This window comes from Triturus cristatus, chromosome 4_2 (genome assembly GCF_964204655.1).
Source record: "Triturus cristatus chromosome 4_2, aTriCri1.1, whole genome shotgun sequence".
Classification (NCBI taxonomy): domain Eukaryota; kingdom Metazoa; phylum Chordata; class Amphibia; order Caudata; family Salamandridae; genus Triturus; species Triturus cristatus.
The window spans coordinates 130905702-130921022 of record NC_140586.1 but is presented as its reverse complement, the minus strand read 5'-3'; the positions used below and the strand labels follow the sequence as shown (position 1 = coordinate 130921022).

The following is a 15321-nucleotide window of genomic DNA, read 5'->3' as shown; positions in this document are numbered from 1 at the left end:
TATGACTCATTCGTGGTTCCTTGGATGGTTCTGCTCAAAAAGTCCACTTGAGCATTCTGGATACCTGGCATATGGACTGCTGAAATCCCGAACCTTCTGGCAACTAGCCATATCTAGCTTGTTCAGCCTCAAGGATCAAGGCTCTAGATCTCCTTCCTCCCTAATTTTTCAGGAAATGCATGGATGTTGTGTTGCCCGTCTAGACAAGCAAAGAGTTTGTCTTGAAGGATGGAAGAAAGGCCCTCAGGGACAGGTGCTGCGCCCCCCACTCCAGCAGGTTGATTAAATGACAGTTCCTTTGGGAACCAAGTGCCTTGAATCTGAAGATTATCAATGTGAGCACTCCAACCCGATAGGGAGGCAGCTGTTACTCCTGTCTGTGTTGGGATGTCCTAATGAAAGCAAATTCCAGGAAGGAGGGCCTCTGGAAGGCACCACCAACTGCGAAATTGCACTGCATACTGTGTTAAAGTTAGTTTTCTTACAAGTTGCCTGAAAACTGGTCTCACTGCTCCTCCAGACGTTATTGCAGAGGTCTCATGTTTAGGAAAGCATATGGTAGTAGGAAGATGCAAGATGCCACTAAAGCTAGAAGAGAAGATATTTGCCTTGCTGTTGGATGGGCTGTTTTCTTCAGATTGAGGCATTTAAGATGTCTAGATAACTATTTCTTTTTCAAAGAAAACACTTTTGTGTTTACATTGTACAGAATTGATTCCAGATTATGAAGAAATTGTACTGGGATAGAAACTGATTTTGCGCAGTTTATATGCAGACCCAATCGGTATAGAGTAGCAACTGCAATCTAGTCAATGATTGCACGCTTGCTGAAGTGTTGATGCCTTGATCAGCCTATCGTCTTGATAGGAGGAGATGAAGATCTTCAACTTCCTGAGATGTGCTGCAGAGACCTCTGTGCATTTTGAAATGGTCCTGGACACAGATTTCAAGCCAAATGGAAGGCCCTTGTACTGATAATGGTCGCTTCCCACTATAAATCTCAGGAATTTATCATGTTTGATTGGTATCGATATATGAAAATAAGCATCTTAAGGTGCCAATCCCCTGATGGAGGTGGGGATAGATCTGATGCATAGCCAACATCTTGACTTTTCTTTTCAAATCCACTTGTTCACCGTCTTAAGATCTAGAATGGGTATGAAATGGTTATTTGGCCCTTTTTTCTTAATCAGAAAGTGATAGGAATAAATCCCCCTCACTTTTCGAGGAGTAGGGACCTTCTACACAGCTTGTTTTCATAAGAGGATGGAGGTTTCTTGCTGAAGTTGCTCCTGATTTAAAGGGGACGACTTCTTTCGTGGAATATATTCAAAACCCATTTATCGATGGCTATGGATTTCCACTGTTCCAGGTAAAACTACAATGCTTCCACCTACTTGACGGAAGAAGGGTAAGTGGGAGCTGATTGCTTGCCACCAGTGGTGGGTTCAGTGGCTGGTGCAGACTGCTGATGACCTCCTTTGATTCTGGATTGGTGCTTCAGCTGATGTTGCCTCTGATTTTGCTGTTGACCTTGAGTTTTGAACCCTGTGAACGTAATAGTGTTAGTTGTATGGCTCATAGGAGTGCTCACAACTGCTCACAGAGTGTCCAATTCGGCTTTCACCCGAGACATTTCATCATAGGCATGCGAACCAAATAATGTGTTCCCCAAAATAGGGAGATAAAAAATCCAGTATAGTGCCTCAGTTTTCAGACCTAAGAGTCTAAGCAAAGAAGACCAGTGTAAGGCCAAACCATGACAGTATCCATGAGCTGAGAGAAGTGATGTATCTGCCCAGCACTGATGACTTGATTGGATACCATCATACCTTTGTTTAGGATCAGGGTCTGATTCTAAAATAAGTCTTCATGCCTTCATCCTACTAAGCTACACAACAGTCTTTTCCACCTCACCATAAGAGTGTCTCGATGTCAAATTAACGTCAATATTTACCTCGATGTCGAGGGTCTCTTCCTCCTTTGCGTTGAATGCTTCCTAGACATCGATCCAGTCCTTGGCAGTGAGCTGCACTTCTTCTCAACATCGACGTCTTTGATAATCGATTGGAATGTCATTTCTTACCATCACATCTCCTTTTTAGATGTCTCCATTCGCGAAGCCTCAGAGAGTGTAACAGGGGCACTAGAAGAGGGAGCAGCCTCTCCTCCATCTTCACATTTTCCAGCTGCTTTAACTTTTCTTCCTGATTGTACAGGTAAATCTTCTCACTTCTCTCAAATATGATGCTTAATGGCTATTGCGGCCGACTTTGAAGCTGGGGTACCAGGTTCAAGTCTGGCGGGAAGCTTAACATCCTGTGATTCTGGGCAAAACACTTATTCTCCCTGTGCCTAAAAATGAATGTGTCCGTTTATAATGCAACTGGTGCTCATGTAAATCGCTCTGGTACCTTCAGGTCAGTGTACATGGAGCGGGAGCTGCTATGAAGACACCATCTGAAGTTGTGAGATCCTGGCTGGCATAGGGTAAAGACCCGGTGAAGATCTGTTTTGACCATTTTTCTACCACATTCTGGGCATTTAGCAAAAAGAAATTACATTTCTGTGAAAGAAAGATATTTCCTTTGTCAGGAAAAACTGAAAAATGCTTTCAGTCCTAAAGGACGTTAAGTGAACCAATTTTAAATAGGTTCTGAAAGGTTTTTGTGAGGAAATTGGCCATAAACTGGCCAAGGCCGGTGCTCCAAAATCCTCTCAGGTGGATCTCGGAAAGAGTAACCCTCCCACCTCTCCGCTCTAAGTGAGTTTTAGGTATAGATCAACTTTTTCTAAGTTGATCTATATTTAAGAGTCATTTGTAGTCTCAAAAAGAACTGAGGTAACTATGACCTACAGGGTATGGTGGGACGTAGGAAGTGGAAGCCCTTAAAGGCGTGGTTACCATTTTCACTCTAGCATAGCTGCAGACTAGAGAGCTACATTGTCCTGCCCTTCTCTTTCGTTCACTTGAAAATAAAATAAAAAGGGTTTGTGATGGATATTTTAAATGTCAATTTTCTTATTTTCTAATGACATTTTAAGACTTTATGGATTTTTCCACTTTTTATAGTAAATTAACGAAAACGTCAATATAGCCTTCTTCTCCAGAACTGCAAGGATTCAAAATGGTACCAGAATCAGGGAACTCTACAGCAGCTACAAGGTCACGAGCCTACGACTTAAGGTGAAAAGGGAAAAAGTATTTGTCCCTCCTAAGCAAACTCGCTGTGATATGGGTTCTAGCAAATTCAGAGATGGTATGGGGCTGGATACTTGCAGTCCTAGAATACTCCCCAGAGCTCTTCAAGCCACTAGTCACATAAGTATGCCTGAGCTTTGTTCCGGCTAGCTGGAGTGCAAGGTCCTCATGGTTTCTGGGTAGCTCACTTGCTGGGTATGAACTCCATGTTGTGTACAGCCAGATGGTCCTGGCTCATTGTCCTCCAGGTCACAAGTTTGACTTCACACCGGGTACTGCAGTATCCTCACCTTGAACACCTAATCACATCAGCAGCAGGGCTCCCCGATATCCTACCGTGTACTTGCCTAGAGGGAAACAGAAAATATATGGGGTGGTGTTTAGAAAAATGTTTCTCTGGTTTTTGCAGTTTACACCTCTCAAGTACAAAGTGAAACCACTGACTTAAAAGGACCAGTATTTATCCTGCGTTTATGACACTGGCTGAAAGCCAATGTCACTTAACTCAAGCATCTTCCCACCTTTACCCCTGGCGTTTGCAGAGCAAGGGAAGGGCAGTGTACAATGGATCAGTATGCGGATGCAGGAGGAGTCCAGTCTAATGTTCCAGGCCAGACTTCCCTGTTGCTGGGTGGTGCCTTTTACAACGTAGGAAGGAAAGGGAACTCTGGAACTGCTGAGGCGTAGGTGTTTCTGCCAGCATGATGTCAATGTTTATTCCAGAAGTGCACCCCCAGTATGCAGGGTTTGTTACAGAGAGTCAAGCTCTTCAAATCTAGAAGGATTAGGGCAACCTAAAGAGGGGCCGCCATTCTTTACATATTTCAATCTGCCCATTATAAGAAGGCCTCCCGGTTTTATGGTATTTATGTTTTTTAACATTTCCGTCTGTATTTATCCATATTTATTATTGGGGTTTTGGTTTAAATTTTCTTTTCCATGTTTATTTTTTGGCCATTTTATCTGTATTTATCTATATTTATTGTGTGTTTTGCATATAAATGAAGTTGAAAAACTACATTTCCATATTTATTTAACTGATTGGCACGCACTCATACTTTGATGTCTTTCGTGTTTTAGCTATTTAAGCTGTCAAATATTGGGGGCGTAACTTGGACGGCAATGGGTGTAGACGCCTGAATCCAGCGCTCCGCCAAACCTGGAGAGCGAGCAGCAAAAAGAACACATAAGAGCCGATCGTTGGAGGGGAAGGAACACACTGAAAGACGTCGGAGATACCAAGGAATAAAGTGACCCGGACACACGAACCCAACACCATCAGCGAAGTGAGAAAAGCACAGAGGAAAAGATCTCCCGGAGCGAAGAGGAAGAAACCAAGATGGTGCCCGCTAGTGAGACCCGCCACCGCTGCCAGATCTGTTGCTGACTGTGCTCAACAACGAACACCGGAGGACCAGCAGCTAGCTTACGTAAGTTTAGTGCGGAGACCTCCCGTGGTGAACACCGAGGCATCGGTAATAATAGAAGGAAACTCTCGTGGGGAGGACACTCGCTCACTTCAGAACGAAACTGAAACTACAGAAGGGGGCCGCCATCTTAGGTCTGACTGCCTAATAATCATCATCATATAGTCTTTATTCGAATTTAAAAATAATTCATACAAGACACAAACATATACAAAAACACATGATTATTACTAGGCACATTCACTATAAAATGTATAAAATCATCCATTAAATACCTAAAATTTCAGTTTAAAAAAAAGATTAAACGGTCAGCAAACTAATGAAATACTGACAGAATAAGACTACGTTTGGAATTAAAAAGAATTTTTAACCAGTGTCCCTGAAGGGTGAAGCCCTACGGGAGCACACCCACAATTTCCCTGAGAGCCCTGCGCCTTAAGACCCATGCCCAGCCCAGATATTTAGCTAAGGCAATTGAATGGGCTGGAAAAGTGCTTGTGCTCAGGATTCTCAAAGCAACAGCGGAGCTCCTTGTAGCCAGTGTTTTGCACAATGGAGACAGCCATGTTCGTCTAGGATTGGCATATGTTGGACAAACAAACAGGAAATGGGCAATTGATTCCTCTTGATCACCACAAACAGGACAAGGTCCTGCACTAGCACCAAACCACCCGTTAGTTAGGGCCCTGAGTGGGAGAGAACCTACTCTAAATTGGAAGTATAGTTTCCTATCTCTGGGTTGGGTGATTAAATCCCAGTACGGTTCAAAAACTGGAGTTACCTTTGCCTCTAAAAAACGGCTAGTCATCGTGGGGGAAATGGAATCACTCCAAACCCGATGGATTACCCGCTCCCAGTAAAGCATTTTCAAAAGCCTCTTTGTGGGAAACCTGGCAGCAACTGGGTCACTCCATAGGCCCTCTAGACCCAGGTCTTTCAAAGTTTCCCGGAGGTTCCTAAGCCACCCAATCTTATGAAACGTGTCGGCCTGCATTACATCCATGAGGCCCATTGCATAAGGCCGAAGCTCCGGTTTGGTCCAGAGTCTCCTCCAATAAAGGACCGGGCGGAGCTTGGCTAAGTCCTTAATGACCTAGATCGTAATGCAGTGGTACCGTAGGCGTACTCTGCGGGAGACCAACTATGCTGCGATAGAATTTATTTTCAACGACTGTTAAAGATGACAATACGTCGAAACCCCAGAGCTCTGCTCCGTACAACACTGAGCTTAGGGCCTTTGCCTCATATACTTGGAGCACGGGTTTGACAGGCTTAGAGTAGGATTTTTTATGCTCTCTAATCAAGGTTCCTGTTATCTGCGTGAGTTTCAGTGAAGACATTTCCAAATGTCTATTCCACTTGTTATCTTGTGTCACTGCCTAATAAACAACTCGGATTGGAAAAGAACTAGCTGGTGGGGGAAGAAAGAATCACTAGGTAGATTGCAGCAGAGGAGGTGCGCGGGATCAGTCTTGGAAAATGCGCTCATTCGCAAGTGCGGGGAAGACCAACAAAAAGCCACCGACAACGCAAGCTCAGAAGATAGGCGTAACCCACAAAAACGAAAGTAAAACCATCAGTGCGAGCTGCCATTACAGTTAGGGAAGAAGTACAGCGGTAATCAAAGCAGCGAGTACAGAATAAGGGAAGCACCTCCAGCGCCATACAGCGATAAAGGAAGGCAAAACACCAAACGAGGTTTCTTTTTCCTCTAATAATGGCAGTAATGAGCTAGCGGGCGAACATGTGATCAAAGGAAAAAAAAAAAAGGCAAGCCCAATAAAGAGAGAGAGACCTGGCAGAAAAGCGTCGACACAGCCGGACCAGACATAGAGCTACAGCAAGCGCTACACACCTGGCAATGACACGCAAAATACAGAGGAAGTAAAGACCTCAAACCCCATTCGCTGGCACTCGCACAGGGCATAGAGGCGCAAATTACAACAAAAGAAACGAGCAGCAGAAGTACCAACAAATCAGGGGTGATCAAATCACGTGGTCTCAGAAAACTCCAACATATAAGAGAAACCAGAAGGAGAAGATTAAGCACAACATGAGTAAGATGTACAAAACTCAGTGGGGTGCATACCTGGGAAGGAAACAATCGATCAGGCTAGACGGAGGTTAACAGGAAGACAAGAGGATAAAAACAAAACTCCACCAACCGCACCAGCAATCCATACAGTTCTTCCAAATAAGATATACGCTGGCAGCGGACACGGCCACTATTGTGCCCAACACAGAGTAGTGAAGCTTAATATCCATTAACCAATAACCAAACAACAAGAGAGATGACCAACACATGCTGTTCAGGCTGCGTTAACCCAAGAGCAAAAGGAGGTCTTGCGGTGGTAAGGGCAAGCAAAGTCTGCAAGAGCAAGAACCAACAATAGCTCAATGCCATCAGCACAGCAAATCCAACCACGGTCGGAGGGCAATAGGAGATGCCAAATTTTCGTCAAGGTAGGGGCACAAGAAGCTAACCATAGAGCGGAAAGTGAGAGGAAGGATCAGCCTACAACAAGAGAGAAGAGGGCTATAAGGCATGGCTGGCACCGACGGAAGAATCACGCAGCAGCCAAAAAAGAACAAAAGTGACCCTCTTGACTCCCGTATCAAACAAAGAACTGACATCAACACCCCGCTGGACATTATCCTAAAAAAACTGGCGGACATCCATGACCTAGCTAAATCAATTAAACAAACTACTGATGCTATACAGCTGGAATTGGCAGCGGTCAGAGCTGGCATCCACGCGGCGAACAACAGACTTACGGAAGTAGAGCAGAGGGTGAGCGATATAGAGGATGGCAAACAAAAGGCAAACAAGACTCTGATAGAACTATCCAAAACCACTGCAATACTTCAAAGACAAACAGCAGAACTAGACGATCGTAACAGGAGGGGAAACATCAGAATAGTAGGGGTTGCCGAAGGAGAGGAAGAGAAAAGCGGGTCGTGCATCGCCTTTATACAAGACATGATCCATAAAATTACTAACCTTAAGTTTGACCTCCCCTTTGAGCTAGACAAGGCCTACAGAATTCCAGTCTTCAAAACCTCAAATAAGACGATCCCACACCCCATTATATCCAATCCTCTCCGACTACAACACACGGAAGCCATCTTCACAGTGGCCAGGAAAACCCAGAATATACAGTGGAATGGCCAAAAAACACTACTCCAAACCCACAGTGGACCTAAGAAAAGGATTTCTGGCCCAGCGAGACAATTTAAGGAAGGAAAACATCATTTTCTCATTCATAGGCCCTACAAAGTTCAGAATCCCCGACAAAGGTAGAACGCACGTCTTTGAAGATCCCAAAGAACTGACAAGATACCTACAAGGTCCCACACAACAAGAAATGGAAACCTCTCAAACAAGCACGAGCAAGAGGAGAGCTTCACCAGATCTAAGACTGGAATGAAGTATTGCAAAAATCTCAAAACTATCTATGCTGGCAGTCCCTGAATCTTAAACCTACCTCTATTTTAATACACACGATCTACCTCAGACAGAACCTTAACCTCACATTACCTACCTCGAATGGCCGAACGGCCGAACCAACCTCAGGAAAGAAACCTGAAACTTGGATCTTAAAATCACCCCAACGCGAAGAGTTGAAGTCTTCAGGGTTGCGACTGTAACAGAGCGCGCTAACCAAACAAAACAGTTGATGTGACAAAGAAGTTATATAAGAGAACACTATAATCACTGATATCCTTTTTTAAGAACATTTCTACAGGAATGTATAAGTGTGAATGTAGTAACCATGATTGTACACCTGTATTGAACAATAGGGGTCTATAGTGTGCTAGACAAGATATGCAGAAGCAGTGAGGCTGGGGAAAGTAACTATATAGATGCTCTGACTTACAGAACCATAGTGTTCTAGGGGAAAGCGGAGCCGGATCTTTGCTGTCGCACGTCCAGAATTCTATGTGTAGAAACCGGGGGGGGTGGGGGTTTGGGGGGGTTTTAGTGTCTTTTGTGTCATGGTAGTAATGTATGTCAGGTACACATGCTTTGATTCTACCCACTGCACTATATCCTTTCTAAACCTTTCCCTCTACACTTTTGCATTCAAGGGAGGAAACAACTTTAGGTCTTGGGAGGGAGCAATGATGAGGGACCAACGGGGGACGACACAGCTAGCACACACCCAATGGGCCAAAGAGGGGAGGAGCAATACCGAACAGAAAGGGAAAATGATTTTGGCTAAACAGCCAACACCCAGCATAACAAAATGGCAATAGACAGTCCGAAAACACTAACGTCCAACCTAAAGATAGTCTCCCTAAATGTTAAAGGTCTTAAGCACCCAGTTAAAAGAAAAAAAATACTAGATTACCTAGATAAAACTAAAGCAGATATCTTCCTCCTTCAAGAGACCAGACTATCCCTTGACGATGCAGAACGGATTAGGGCGAGATGGGTTGGACAGATGGCCTGCTCTACAGCAGTAGGAAAGAAACGGGGCGTGATCACTCTGATAAATAAGAACTCCAAAATAAGTATAGAAGAACAACAAAGCGATGAGGAAGCGAGAACACTGTTGACGCATTTGAAAAGGGGGGAAGAAAACATATATGTACTCAACATCTACGTGCCAAACTCGGATGATTCCGACTTTTGGGAGGGCATCTCTAAAAGGTTGGAGACACTCCCACAAAATGACCTAACAGTGATAGCAGGTGACTTCAATATGGCGTTAGATTACACTCTAGACAGACAATCACAGTGCTACTCACTACCCCCAAGTGCACACACCGTACTAAAAAAAGTATGTACCAGGTTTAATCTTAAAGACCCATGGCGGCTACAACAACCGAACACAAGAGATTACACTTTTTTTTCCAACCCACACAACTCATACAGCAGAATAGATTACATACTGATCACAGGAACACACACCCACTTAATAGAACACACAGACATAGCCACGAGAACTGTCTCTGACCACTACTGCATTAGCCTACTGCTGTGCGGGCGTCACAATGAGGAACACCCACGAAGATGGAGATTCAATAGTGATGTCTTGTCAGATCAGATCAACAGAATCAAAATAGAGGAGGCCATTAAGGAATACATTAGTTTTAATGACACTGCAGACACAGATCCTAAAACCATGTGGGACGCACTAAAAGCCACAATTAGGGGGACAATTATGGACATTAAAGCCAAGATTAACAGAAATGCGAAGGCACAGTTGGGACAACTGGAAAGGGATATCCAAAGATTAGAGGCAATCCATATCTCAGACTCAAAGAACGCATGTGCACTTACAGAACTCACAAAGAAGAAATACGAATTCAACAGAATTTTGAGAGAAAGAGCTGGTATGTGGATAAACAAATTTAAAGCAATGAACCTATGCGAGGCCAATAAAGCGGGAAAGCTCCTTGCCTCTTACCTAAAACATAGACAAAGACAGCATACCATCTCATCGATCACAGACTCACAAAATATCACACACACAAGACCTAAGGAAATACTACGAACATTTAGTGAATTCTAGCAAGACCTCTATAAAAAAGATCAAACGCTGGATGGAAATGGTTGCACCGAGTACCTAAACAGACTAAACCTCCCAAAGATAACACCAGAAGAAGCACACACTTTAGGACAGGAGATAAGCTCAACTGAAATTGAGATGGCAGTTAAGTCTCTAAAAGTTAACAAGGCACCCGGGCCAGATGGATACACAGCCACCTTTTATAAGACTTTCCTAACTCACTTACTACCTACTATGAAAAAAGTATTTAACCACTGCGAGGGGGCGGGTATGGTCTCACATACCATGTCCGAAGGTAATATAATAGTTATCCCCAAGGAAGGCAAAAACAATCAGATGCCCCAAAACTACAGGCCTATATCTCTGATTAACGTTGATTGCAAGATATACACAAAACTTCTGGCAACAAGGCTTAATAAAGTACTACCACAACTGATAAGTAACACACAAGTTGGTTTCCTCAAGACACGCATGTCATACGATAACACCAGTCTTTTATGCCACATACTAGATAGGGCCGCCAAGTCCGACAAACCAGCGGTGACCATCACACTAGACGCAGAGAAGGCGTTTGATAGGGTATCATGGCACTTCCTGGAGCAGTGCATGCGGACTTTCAACCTGGGGAACTCTTTCACGCGGAAAGTTATGGCACTATACGAAAAACCCAGTGCTCGTATCTTAGTCAATGAGGCTGTCTCAGAGCCCTTCACCCTGCAGCGAGGGACTAGGCAAGGTTGCCCCCTGTCCCCATCACTGTTCCTACTGGCCCTAAAACCACTGATTAGGGACATCAAGGCCAATGAAGAGATGAAAGGGGTCACCATCAATGAGCTCACAATCAAACTAGCCGCATACGCGGATGACATTCTCATTGGCACAGAAATCCCTAAATCCTCTATCACTGCCCTCATGGAATCCATAGATAAGTACTCATCCCTCTCCGGTTACAAGCTAAACAAAGACAAATCAGAATGTAAACCACTCAATATACACACCACAAGAGACATACTGGGTGATTTGGGCCTTGCCTGGCAGACTGGTTTCGTAAAATACTTGGGTATATACTTTGGGAATGACCTCAAAAACACACTGGAACAAAATGAAAAACTAATGCTGGACAAGATAAAGACGCTGTTGGAGGGCTGGTCACCCAAATTCATAACATGGTGGGGGAGGACAGAGACAGTAAAGATGATGGTCACCCCAATGGTCAACTATCTGGCAAATATGCTCCCTCTAATACTCACAGACGACTTCCATCGCAAATTAGATAAGATGCTGAATAATTTCATCTGGCGAGACAAAAAAGCAAGGATAGGCCTTAAAAAACTATGATTGGGGAAAAAACTGGGGGGGGTTAAACCTGGCGGATTTTAAAACCTTTCAAACGGCCTTCTTGGCAAAACAAGGGAGTTATTGGATCCTGCCAAACCAGGAATACACACCAGTATGGCTGGGAATAGAGAGAGCCATACTAAACAACCTCGAACCCTTAGCGCTACTAACAGCCAATAAACATATGCTAGCAGCAAACCCAATACTCAAAAATACGAGAAACGCCATACTGAAGGTAGACTAGAAGATGGAACACAGCATAAAAAACTCGAGATGGGAATCTTTATGGGCTAACACAAAGATAAAATATAGGGGCAGACCGCTCTCTATGGACTCGTTGGGGAAAACAGGCATCTCCCACCCTATCCAACTCGAAGAGGGAGGGAATCCCACCACTTTCAGTATGCTAAAAATCAAACATAACTTACCAGACATAGAACTATATAACTTCTTAAAAATCAAAACAGCACTGACCAAAGCGAAGCTTTCGGATACCAAGCCGTCAATTATCCAATATATGACCAACCTCAATAGAATAGGGCACCAGGTATCACACCTCTATAGACCCATACGGCCCAACTCAACAAAACTTAATGAAAAGACACGCAAATACTGGGAGTCCCAACTTGGAGACACACTTAGCGAAAATGAGACCCAGATGCTATGGTCCTCCCCCACACAAAGTGAAATATACCCGGTACTAGCTTAGACAAAGTTCTGGACACTACACAAAATCTACTGGACCCCGGCGTGCCTGGCGACCCTGGTACTGAACACCAATGACCAGTGCTGGAATTGTAATAAGGGAAAGGGGGACCTGGCCCATCTCATATATTACTGTCCCAAAGTCAAAACATTCTGGGAGAAGATCTTCGCCTTTTTAAACAACATATTAGGTTGTACTCTTAAAACAGAGTTTGCCACTCTGGTAACTGCCTTCATTAGAACAGATGCAGACTCACAACAAGACAGAGACCCACTGGATCGTCTACTAACAGCAGGTGTAAAAATGATACTCAACAAATGGAAAGACACCTCCAAGGCAACGTTTAAGGGATGGCTCAACTGGGTGACGTAGCTCAGAGGAGCGGATACAGTGACCCTACCAAACTGACCATGGCGACAGCCCTGCAGAAAAATGTGGGAATCCCTGGACAAGTATCTAGACCCTTATGACCCGCCCTGAAAAGGCCTAGTATAACTACCAGATTAGCAACCCTCATTAGACAATAGCGAGTAGGCTAATTCTCCCTATATGCGATATCTCTTCTCTCTCTCCGCTCTGGTCCCTCTCCCTGTCCCTCTCTTTGCTTTCTCTGACCCATACGAGGACAGTGGTTGGGGGGGCAGCCAAAATAGGCAAACTGCACTACAAAGTCAATGTGGGCTGCCCTGTAACAACAAGCGATGCAGAGTACATGTTATATGTCATATGTATGCGATATGTTATATGTAGGCAGTCCGGTTTTAGGTTTAAACCTATAATAACTGATAAAACCCCACTGAAAGAGAAATAGCCCTCACCAGTGAAAACATATAAACACTGAAAAAACACCTGCACAACCACAAACTGAATGCCATTCAAAGAAAGCAAAAAGAGAGTGAGAGTCATTTTTCTTTCTTCCTGAAGGGACCAATACAATGTAACATCATTATACAATCTACCAGTAAGAAAGACTGGGCTTACATTATTCTGCTTGAGTTTTTTTGTTTAGGGATGCCACTAAAATATTGTTTCCTCTGCCTTTTTTCAGTTTTGTAGTCTTTGGTCTAAAGATGCATAGTTTATAAGCATGTTTTAGGTCTTATTTAATTATTTTATAAACTGTAGAAAATCAAGAAATATCAAAATCATATTTGATATTTTGGCTGCATTTGATTCTTTACTGATAGGTAAAATGGCTGGTTTCATAAGAATCTTTCCTAATATGTGTCATCACATTTACCCACAGAGAATGGGTAAAAATACTTAATACATCAGCCCCCAGTTTCTAGTGAGTCAGTATTGATAGTAGGTGAATTTCCAACACCTCAGGCTTTAAACATTCAGTGCAAGGTATAGTGACAAGTATATGTGAAATGAGCGCTATCACCAAGCATCTGGGATAGTGGTGAAAACATGACACCAGACTTTTGGAAAACATGGAACGCAGTGTCACTTGGAATGCTCTGCAAAAAAGGTTCTTTCCTAGCTCAACAAAGATTGGAGTTATATTATTTGTATTTGCAGTAATTCAGCTACGTATATGAAAAAGTTGTGTGATGACCTGTCAAAATTGATACCTGAGCTGAAGTGCTTCCCTGTAAGAGATCCTTGCCACTTGTTAAATGGTTTGCTGAAAGTGTCTTTACAATCTTTAGAGTTAATGAGAAATGGTATTGAATTTCTAGTCCATTCTGGTGCAGTTTTTTTATGCACAGGAACTAAATGCAAATATTTCTCATTTCGTGAATTGTGTGGCATCAAAGAAAGAGTCATCCCAACTGTGTCCCTTAGCTGATGGTTCTCAGTCCAAGGGACTATGAATGCTATATTATCCATGTGGCAACCGTTTACAGAATTTTTGCTCAATGATGATGCCAAAGGCAAGAAATGTGAGGTTCTTTGGTCACGTATTGATAGTGATGTGAAAAAAGAACACTCTACTGCATTCTTAGATTTTTACAGGAAAACATAACTGCTGTAGTGGACATAAAAAAACTAGAGCCTGAAAACACCCTTGTCTGCCAAGTGTTCAGTATAATTGGTGTAGATGTGAAACATCTCCATGAGAGTAGGCTGCGCGACAGCTTTAGTGACTTTGGCACTGCAACATGTTCCATGTTAGAGTGCTTGTCACTTGGTAAGCAAAGCAATGTTGAAGAGAAATTCAGGAACTTTTATTTTACAATGTATGAGAAATTGCTTGCAATGATGCATAGAAATGTTCCTTCACCAACCATGGCATTTGAAGTCAATGAAACCTCACTGTGGTATGTGATGTTTCAGAACCTGCCGTGAGAACCACAATCTTGAAGTGGACCAGTATTGGCATGGAAAGCTATGTCAGTGACCAGAGTTAACAATTTGTGTACTGGCTGTTTTGGCGTTGCCCATCTCAATTGCCAATGTTGAGAGGGCCTTTTCACAGAAGTTTACATGGGAAGGAAAGAGCGAGCACACATGATTAAGGACTCACTGAAGAAGTGTTGTATGGTGTACTACAATAAGTTTAATTTGCAAAAATCAATTTGGACCTCACACACACTACACGTACACTGTCTATATACCATGCGCTATCAGCGCAGAAAGCACGCAATAATAAAAGCAAAACGTTCCATAAACACCGGAAAACACTGTTTCTGTAGTGTTTAATGGTTCGAAAATGTATAACCACTGATAACCACTGTTTTTTTAAGGTATTGAAAGCACTTGAAAACACTGAAAAAACCCCACCAGAAATGACCAAAAATAGAAACTGAAAACAGGAAAGCCTAGTTATATGTTAAATTTCATATGCTGTTTTGAAAAAATAATTAATAAAAATCTACTGAAATCAAAAAAAAAAATAAGCTGTCAAATATTACATAACAATACATCCACTGGAAAATACTAGCATTATACCATACATGTATGTTGACATATGCCGTTATTTAAATACATTTCATCCTCTTTTCTAATTTCCCATGCTGTCCATATGCTCAGCTGCTTGCCTATTTCATCAAAGAAAGCATGCAGAGTCACTTTAAAGGAGCACAATTTTCTGTATTTATCCACTTTTAAAAATAAATGCAAGCAGAAAACACATTGCTTTCTGTCTATATTTATCTGTAAAAATCCCTAAAAACGGAAAACAGG

At 42.9% G+C, this 15321-nt stretch overlaps 1 long non-coding RNA gene across 1 annotated transcript in view; it reads left to right on the top strand.

Moving 5' to 3' along the window:
- LOC146833156 (uncharacterized) overlaps positions 1–15321 on the top strand; it is a 47332-nt gene that overhangs the window by 19919 nt on the left and 12092 nt on the right. The window contains exon 2 of the long non-coding RNA XR_014960531.1: positions 4283–4632. This is a non-coding gene — a long non-coding RNA (uncharacterized LOC146833156). The remainder of the gene's footprint in view (positions 1–4282; positions 4633–15321) is intronic.